At 47.7% G+C, this 8,866-nt stretch overlaps 2 pseudogenes; both read right to left on the bottom strand.

Annotated features, from left to right (window-relative positions):
- Positions 1 to 247: 247 nt before the first annotated feature.
- Positions 248 to 1,391, bottom strand: LOC127197657 (60S ribosomal protein L13a-like; annotated as a pseudogene).
- Positions 1,392 to 2,075: 684 nt separating this feature from the next.
- On the bottom strand, positions 2,076 to 2,591 carry LOC127196852 (gamma-glutamylaminecyclotransferase-like; annotated as a pseudogene).
- Between the last annotated feature and the right edge of the window lie 6,275 nt (positions 2,592 to 8,866).

Genomic DNA, 8,866 nt, shown 5'->3' on the forward strand with positions numbered 1-8,866 from the left:
TGCACATGTATGTCCATGTGTGCACTCATGCTGTGGACGGTTGAGGTCAACATAGGTCTTTTGTTGATGACTTGCCTCTTTAAAAAAAAAATGTTTTTGTTTTTGTTTTTGTTTTTTGCCTCAAATTTACAGAAATCCCCCCTTCTCTGCCTCCTGAGTGCTGGGATTAAAGGCATGTGCCACTATGACCCACAGCCAGGTTGCTACCTCTTTTTTTTTTTTTTTTTTTAGGCACAGTTTACTGGGCTCACGCTGTAAGCCCGTTGCTCCTGAGGACTTCTGTGAGCTGACTGGGTTTCTTCTCCTTTTCCGCCTGTTTCCGTGGCCTCACGAGCTCCTTTTTCCGGTAATGGATCCTGGCCTTCTCCTTCTGCTTCTCCTCCAGGGTAGCTGTCACTGCGTGATACGCCACTGTACTAGGAGCCATGTGCCCCAGGTAAGGACATTTCCTGCTATGCATCAGCTGCACAACCTTGAGGCTGACAGGGTATAATCCACTTTTTGCAGTCCTGGGGTGGAGGGATCCCATTGAACACCTGGAGGGCCTGGCCTGGCTTGATCTTGAGGGGAAGTGTGCCATACACAGTGCACTGGAAGGTGCAGCTTGGGCACAGAGCATGCTAGAGGCTTTGCGCCTGGTTGGTGTTCATCCACTTTCAGAGAAAGGCCAGTCTCTTTAAATAGTTTCTGTAGAAGTTGCCAGAAATAACATCACTAATGCCAGTGCAGTGCGTGACCACCACCTTCCAGGCCAGCAGTACTTGCTTGGCCACAATAGCAGCCAGGTGGCCCAGGAGATGGCCTCTGCTATCCTGGGCTAGAATATCTCTGCCGCCAGGTGGCAGTGGTACAGGCCTTTGATTCTAGCACGCAGGAAGCAGAGGCAGGGTGATCTCTTTAAGTTCCAGGCTACCCTGGTCTACAAAGTGAGTCCAGGACATTAGGGCTACAAAGAGAAACCCTGTCTTAAAAAACAAAAACAAGACCGGGCATGGTGGTACACACCTTTAATCCTAGCACTGGGGAGGCAGAGGTAGGCAGACAGATCTCTGTGAGTTCAAGGCCAGTCTGGTTTACAAAGAGAGTCCAGACCAACCAAGGCTACACAGAGAAACCCTGTCTCAAAACAAAAACAAATATTTTAAAAATTAAAAATTATTATCTCTCTGCCATCTTGTTTTAGTTGTGTGCATGTCTGTATGTGTGTGTCTCTGTGAGTATATGCAGAAATCCACAGGAACCAAAAGAGGTTGTAGAGTGTCTTGGAGATGGAGTTGGAGGCATTTGTGAGTTGCCTGACTTAAGAGTTGAAATCTGAAGTTTGGTCCTAATCATTAAGCAACAGGTGCTTTTAACTGCCGCACCTTATGTCTGCTGAACCCAGAATTCATCAGTGCAGGTAGCTGGGATTAAAGGCGTGCGCCACCATGCCCGGCTGACATTTTAAAACAGAGATAGAGTCATTATTTCAAAGCTAAACAAAATAAAAACTGAGATAATTGGGCCCCAGCCTTTCCAAGTCTGTGGGTTTGGGCCCGAGAGTTTTTCTTTTTCTCATATTTCCAGGTGATGCTGGGACACACATATCCAGGGACCACAGTTATTTTTTAAATTTATATTTATTGTATTTAAATAGCCATTTAATAGTTTGTGTATGACTGGAAACTGTAAGAGGGTGATGGAGCACACATTCTAGGTACAGCATCCTTTCCTTCAGGATATTTTTACACTGAGCCAGCCCAAAGCAGCATTCCCTACCATTTCTCTCTGGGTTGCATAGGTGGAAATCAATATGTTCAACCTCTGAGACCCCTCTCCAACCAGTCTTTATTCTTAGAAGATGCCATCTTCCAGGTTAGAGCAAATCAAATCAAAAGAGCAGTAAGGAGTACCAGGTGTATTGTAACTGTCATTTAGGGGTCTTTAGCCCAGAGTGTTTCTCACTTAGCATCTGCAAGCCTAGGTGCTCCTTGACTAAAGTGATACTAAGTAACATCAGATTCCAGTACTTGCAAAATTTGTGCTGCAGAGAGACCATTTGTCAGCCTGTTTTATAGACAGATGTTATTGAGTTGGGAAGGCTCTCCTTGTGCCAGGCAGCCACTGGGCTCCACCCATCCCGTTGGCATCGGGGGCACTAGCCCCTCATCTGTTTTCACAGGGCATTGTAGCACAGCCTGTATGGGTCTTCAGAGTAGTAGCTTTCATGGCAGGGAAGATACAGCCACTCAAGTATGTAGGTGGCCATCCTGTACACAAAGCACTGAATGCTGTCCCCAGGAGCACCAGCATCCTGCCACTCCAGCATCCTCACCTGCAGGGCTGTGCACAGGTACACGTTGGAGCAGCCTTCAAATCTGTGCAGGAAGCACAAGATCTGCTCATCTCCTAGCCTGCCATGCAGTGGTACTCCTTGCCTGGCAGGTGCAGCAGCCATGGGATATGTTGTGCTCTCCCTTGATCACCAGTGGGAAGAATTCAACTGTGCACCCCGTGCTTCTGAAGGCCACTGTGCCCTGTGAACGGTCCAGCATGACTTTGTGGTTGGGCTGGCCTCACTTCAGGAGGCCATCCATGAAGATGTGGGCCATCCGGCTGCAGACACTGGTTGTGATTTGAACAGCTTGTTCCTACTGGATCATCCATCCCAGGCGGAGTGAGCAGTGGCTCCACTTGGGCCAGTGTCTCTGTCTGCATTGCTCACCATGGCTGTTGCATCCACTGCATGCTGCCCCTGCCAGCTTTCCCTTTTTATTTTCTGTGTGTGGCTGTTTAGCTTCTGCATATGTCTGTGCATCACAGGCATGCAAGTCCTCACAGAGGCCAGAAGAAGGCTTTGAATCCCCCTGGAACTGGAGTTACAGTTGGTTGTGAATGTCCATGTGGGTGCTAGGCTGAACCTGGGTCATCTGGAAGAGCCTCCAGGGCTCTTACCCACTAAGACGTCTCTCTAGTCTCATGAGACTTCTTTGAAAACCATTGAGGTAGAGTCGGGCGTGTGGAATACACCTTTAAGCCCAGCACTTAGGAGGCAGAGGCAGGCAGATAGCTGTGAGTTTGAGGCCAGCCTGGTCTACAAAGCCAGTCCAGGACAGCCAAGGCTACACAGAGAAACCCTGTCTCAAAAAAAAAAAAAAAAAAAAAAAAAAAAGAAAGAAAGAAAAGAAAAGAAAAAGAGCCGGGCGTAGTGGTGCACGCCCTTAATCCCAGCACTTGGGAGGCAGAGGCAGGTGGATCACTGTGAGTTCGAGGCCAGCCTGGTCTACAAAGTGAGTCCAGGATGGCCAAGGGTACACAGAGAGACCCTGTCTCGAAAAACCAAAAAAAAAAAAAAAAAAAAAAAAAAAAAAAAAGAAAAGAAAAGAAAAGAAAAGAAAAAGGAAAAAGGAAGGAAGGAAGAAAAAGAAAACCATTGACCCGGAGAATAGTCTGCACTGGTTTACAGCCTCCCCCAGCCTGCTGCCAGCCTCCTTTAGAACACTCCCGTATCCTTCCCCTTCCTCCACGCGCCCCGGGCTCCAGTGAAGCTGAAGTTCTCACCTCCCTCTAAGCAGGCCAGCTGCTCACACCTCTGTGTCTTGTTGTTCCTTTGTCTGGAATGTCATCTTCTGCTCAGCAACATCCTGTCTTGTCCTCCCTGAAGCTCCTCTTGGCCCTCTGAGCTGCTGTTGAGTCACCCTCTGCCCCAGGTCCCTGGCAGCTTGCGCACACTCTGCTCTTGGGTGTTTGTTTGTTTGTTTGTTTGTTTTATTTTGTTGTTGCTGTTGCTTTGGTTTGGTTTTGGTTTTTGGAGACAGGGTTTCTGTGTGTAGCCTTGGCTGTCCTGAACTTGATTTGTAGACCAGGCTGGCCTCAAACTCTGTCCCTGCTCTTATCACCTGCATTTCCCCTTCCTGGCCATCATTTCCGTCACAGAAGCCTTAGTCACAGGTACCTCTGGAAACAGCTGTGGAGCAAGGTAGCAGAAGTGTGACTGAGGAAGTAGAGCAGGCAGACAGAGTCAGTGGCACCCAGAATGTGTTGTACCACAGGCCATTTGTGTCTGCTTCTCTGTGTTGAGCCTGGAGCCCCAGGCCAGGAGGAGACTTTACCTGCTGACGGAAGTTCTCTGCCGTTCACCAACAGCCTCTTCAGCAGTTTTCAGGAGCTGGCTGCCTGGGGACCCACTGTTGCACAACCTTATCTCTCTGCTCTTTCAGAGGCATCTGGGACTCTGGGAAAACACTCTTGGGTGACAGATGTACCCCTTTTAGGGCCAAGCAAGATGCAATAGACTCTTGCCAGATTAGTCACAATGTTGGGATGGCTTCCAGTAAGAATTGGTCAGTAGCTGGAACTTATTCCTCCTCTTCCTAGGGAACCCATTTCCTCCAAATCCCACAAAGGAGGCCTGCTTTGCCCCGGTAACATGCGACATAGCTGTCAGACTGCTTAGAGGTAAGGCTGGAGATGTAGCTCAGTTAGTAGAATGCTTGCCTATCACACACAAAGCCCTGGATCCCATCCCCCACAGCATAACTAGACCTGGTGGTGCTGATGCCTAATGCTCCATGTTTGTGAGGAAGAGGCAGGAGGGTCAGACGCTCATCCCAAAAGTGAGCTGGAGACCAGACTAGGAGCATGAGGTTCTACCTTAAAACAATGTGAGTTCAGTTCTCAGTGTCCCTGTCAGGCCATTCATGACCCCCTCTCACTTTAGCTCCCGAGGAGCGATGCCCTCTTCTGGCTTCTGAGGGCACTAAACTCATGTGCACAGACACCTATTTACATGTAATTAAAAATCTTAAATACAAACTAATAAAAAAATAAAACAACAGCTGGGCGTGGTGGTGCACACCTTTAATCCCAGCATTCAGTGTCGCGAGCACTGAGTACTTCGCACTCAGGATCCCGAATGAACTCAATCTGAGACTGATCAGTGGTTTTGCAGTTGCTAAGTTTATTAACATAAACGGGTTCAAGAATATCAGTCACCACTACACAAAAACAACACCAAATCAATCCAAAAACACAAATGGCCAAAATCATATAATAATACCATTCCATACTATTCTATCTTACACTCAAGCATTCATAACTATCTTAATTCTAATAGGAGTAGCATCTAACATTCCTAATCAGGGTTATACGACCTGATGGAGAGTCGTGTCAGCGACGACAGGTCCAGAGCTACGACTTCTGGTTACAGCAGTAGGGTCCTAGGAGCTTGAGCCGTCATTCGTGTTTGGGTATTCGGGCACAGTCTCGGTCTGTTCGGTGGATCTCGTTCCGGGCAGTCGGGATTATGCGGCCATAGTGGAAGCGAGATACTGAATGGCTTTCGACTGCGGTTTATATACTTTTCACCGAGTTTGTTTACTCTTTATCACATCACACACTCAGGTCTGCTTATCTATTACTATACGCCACTCATGTTTACTAGCTCAGCTGGCTACAGCTGTCCTTATCACTTCATAACACACTTATTATGGTTTTCTACACTGAGCAGTTGACATTGCTCTTACATGCTCATTACATTCAGAGACAGAGGCAGGCAGATCACTGTGAGTTCAAGGCCACCCTGGTCTACAAAGCGAGTCCAGGACAGCCAAGGCTAACACAGAGAGACCTTGTCTTGAGAAACAAAAACAAAAACAAAACAAAAACAAAAAAAAAAAGAAGAAACAAACAAAGAAAGAAAACAACAAAAGAACTCTCTGCAGCACTTGGGAGGCAGAGACAGGCAGATCTCTGTGAGTTTGAGGCCAGCTTGGTCTACAAAGTGAGACCAGGACTACAAGAGAAACCCTGTGTCAAAATAAATAAATAAATAAACAAACAAAAAAGGAAAGAAAAGAACTGTCTGGGAACAGTGGCTGCCTATACAAAGGCTGTGGACACTCAGGAAGGCGTCACATCTCTGTGAGCTTTGCTGTCCTCTGTAGCCGGCACGGTGTTACTCACCCCATAGTAGGCAGCGTGCAAGGAACAGTGTCTGTGGCAGAGGGCTCAGCTCCATACCTGGCCTCTTCGATGGGGAATAATAAACTCTCACAGCTACTCCTTGGAAGCGAAGGGACCAGGTCCTGTCAGTGCTTAAGCATGTTGCCTTCTGTATATAGTGTCTACCTCTTTCCTCTCACACTTCTACCCAGTTTGGGGGCCTTGGTTCTCACCTCCTCCACAAAACTCTCTGTTCCTGGAACTCTCTATCCATGCCACCTACCACACTTATGGGCAGGTCTAGCGAATATGGAAGTGAATTGTTAGAATACGAGGTCTGTAAGCAAGGCCGCCGTGTCTGGCTGCACAGAATGGGCTCTGCCCAAGGGAAGGAAGTGTTATTCCGGTCAGACTGTACTAGGACAAGGGTACAGAACAAAGAAGCACTGCCTCCCAATCACATGGCTGAGTGTGTGTCCTGGCTCAACCACTTAGACCAAAGAAGGTTGTGACTCTGTTTTCTTATCTGTGAAGGATGGGATATTGTTAGTACTCTTACGATATGCTCAAGCAACTGGTACTTGGCTAATAGTTACTGAGTGCTTAATTTTTATGATTATTGTTAAAGTCTTTGTTTCATGTGTTTCTTTGTTTCTAAGAAGATACGAGCAGCCTGCGGACAATGAGTCACTATTGTCCCTGCAGAGAGCCTGATGTCATGCCCTCAGGCCCTTCCTCCATTTGTCCAAATGTATTCTTCTTTAAAAAGTTGTATTATTAAGCTGGGCGTGGTGGCGCACGCCTTTAATCCCAGCACTCGGGAGGCAGAGGCAGGCGGATTGCTGTGAGTTCAAGGCCAGCCTGGTCTACAAAGTGAGTCCAGGATGGCCAAGACTACACAGAGAAACCCTGTCTCGAAAAAACCAAAAAAAAAAAAAAAAAAAAAAAAAAAAAAAAAGTTGTATTATTATGTATACAGTGTTCTAGCAGCATGTACACCTGCACGCCGGGCATCAGATCACATTATAAATGGTTGGGAGCCACTGTGTGGTTGCTGGGAGTTGGACTCAGGACCTCTGGAAGAGGTGGCTTCGGCTGTGGCTGGATCCAGGGCTCTATCTGCCTCCCACCTTCTACGCTGTTTCTGAGCTGGCCTCCTTCTCAGGGATTCTCCTGTGGCAGGAAAGCAGGTCACTGGGTGGTTTTGCTTCCTTTATTTGTTCTTCCTTCTTCCCTCTCTTTTCCCTCCTCTTCCCTTTTTTCCCCTTCCTGTTGTGTCAGAGACTGGGCCTGATGTGGTCGATGCTATCCTCAAACTTGCTATCCAGCTGAGGTTGACCCTGGACTCCTGATTTTGCTAGCTCCACCCCCAGAGTGCTGGGACTACTGGCTGCACCACCGTGCTCAACTCCAATTGTTTTTGAGACAAAGTCTCAAGCAATTCACTCAGGCTGTCCTTGAACTTTCTAAGTAGATGAGGCTGTTCTTGAACCTCTGCCTTTCTTGCTTCTACTTCCCAAGGGCTGAGACTGTAGGCTCATACAACCATGCCAGACCCCATAGAGCAATTTTAAGGAAGGCCTGAGTGACCCAGGCTTAGTCACATGGCCATTTTTTGGACCAATCATTATGAGTGGCTAAGCTGGGCTAATGTGTCCACCCTAGTCTGACAGTGACATTCCCACACAGAGAGATGCCACCTTTTTGTTTGTGTGTACAGTGTTCTGCCTGCATGTCAGAAGAGGGCACCAGATCCCATTATAGACAGTTGTTGAGCCACCGTGTGGTTGCTGGGAATTGAACCCAGGACTTTTGTAAGAACAGACACTGCTCTTAACCTCTGAGCCAAAGAGATGCCACCCTATTTTAAGTTGGGGTCTCACTCACTATATAGCCCAAGCAAGCGTCAAACCTGCAGCGCTGGCTTCCTCAGCCTTCTGAGTTCTGGGACTACAGGCTTTTGCCACTACAAACCGTTTGTCTCTGTGTCTCAGGCCACAGGTCATTCCCTCATGAAGCCTCCTCTTCTCCTTTCCCATATTCTGGGGAGAACTCACAGGGCAGACAGCACACTGTGCACACTCCTCGGACTGACTCCCAGTCCAAGGTATGGCACTGTCAGTAGCCCACCCTGCACTTGTTTTGTTATCTGCTGAGATCCTGGTGAGTTCTGCCTCCACTGTGAGTAGAACTTTGTGGGGATGCATGGCTGCAACTCTGAGTAGGCCAGGTATCACCATGGTTCAGGCCTGTAATCCCAGCAGATATATGTAAGGCAGAAGAAGAGAACAGCCACACGTTTTGAGCCAGCCAGGATTCCTGTCTCAAAACAAAATTACTACAAGGTCCCAGTAGAGAGTGGTTTTCAACTTAATGCTGAGACCCTTTTATAAATACAGTTCCTCATGTTGTGGTGACCCCCAATCATAAAATTATTTTTGTTGCTACTTCATAGCTATTTTTGTTACTGTTATGAATTGCAATGTGAATATCTGATATGCAGGATATCTGATAAGTTACTCTTGAGAAAAGGTCGTTCTACCCCAAAAAGTATGGGAACCTACAAGTTGAGAGCCACTGCAGTTGTTACCTTAACCCTAGAGAGTGTGCCAGAAATGGGTATGAGAGCCCCAACGTGGACTTAGATAAGACACAGGGGACATCTGAAACGAGGCTTGTTACTCCTCTGGGAGGCCATGGCCAGCTAGCTTTAGGTTCTCTTCAGGGATAGGCACAGATGAACCATTTGGCCTTGGCTGCCCCTGGCTGCCATCCACAGCTGGAGACACTAGTGATAACCATAACCAGCACTGTGGAAATACCTCATGGAGCAGGTCATTGGTGGCCCTGAGCAGTAAACGGCTCTGAACGCAATCCTTCACCAGGAACCCCAGACTCCACCCTCCTGCCACCAGCATCCTCAGGAAGAAGTGCTCAAAAGTAA

The sequence above is a fragment of the Acomys russatus genome, chromosome 13, assembly GCF_903995435.1.
Source record: "Acomys russatus chromosome 13, mAcoRus1.1, whole genome shotgun sequence".
NCBI lineage: Eukaryota > Metazoa > Chordata > Mammalia > Rodentia > Muridae > Acomys > Acomys russatus.